An 814-nucleotide genomic window follows, 5' to 3' on the forward strand; every position below is an offset into this window, starting at 1 on the left:
CTCAAGGAAACAGCCCTTCCCTATAGCTGTAAAACTGGGAGTTTTCCTTGGGGGCGTGAGAAGAGGGCTGCAGATAAGCCCCTTTCTCTGTCTTCCCCTTTCTCTGTCTTGGCAAGTGTGCCGGCAGCCCCTGCCTCCATGGGGCAGGGCACTGGGTGAGGCTGGGAAGTGCCGAGTGGACCACTTCCATGCCTGCCCTGTAGGGGCCGCCCCAGCACCAGGACACTCAGCGCCCCCTGGAGTCCCAGTGGCCTAGAGAGGCCTGTGCCTGCAATCTGAGGTGCAGAGCCTGTGAGGTAAGGGGGCCGCTGGCGCTTATCCACCTCCACAGCGAGGGCGCAGACAGATGGCTGCTGGCAGGGGCACTCCAGCCCTGCCCCGAATGTGCAGCCCTGGGCTTCTGAGAGGGGTTCAGGGCCTTGACTCACTTAGGCCTGGAGGCTCCACTCTGGGGGAAGGTGGGCTGCCAGGGGAGGTGGCCCAGGGTCTCTGGAGAAGTTGCTCCATCGCGATCTCAGACCTGCGCAGCCCCAACCTCACTGTGGGTAGCAGGGAACGGGGCGCTTGGTTCTGTATTTTAGAGTCAGGCCCAGGAAACTGACCAAGTACCCACGGGTGCCCAGGGCTGACCTATCCTAGGAGGCAGCTCCCCAAGAACGGGACAGAGACCTGCTGAGAGGAGGGGAGACAAAAACAGAGAGGGAGGACCCCAGTGCAGGGCTCTCCTCACAGCAATAGGAAGCACCAGTTGGGGGGGTCCCAAAGTGCAGGGCGCTGAGAGAGCTGGAGTGGGCAGGCTCCCCCCCCCACCCCC

This window comes from Tupaia chinensis, unplaced genomic scaffold, assembly GCF_000334495.1.
Source record: "Tupaia chinensis unplaced genomic scaffold, TupChi_1.0 Scaffold000453_1, whole genome shotgun sequence".
Classification (NCBI taxonomy): domain Eukaryota; kingdom Metazoa; phylum Chordata; class Mammalia; order Scandentia; family Tupaiidae; genus Tupaia; species Tupaia belangeri.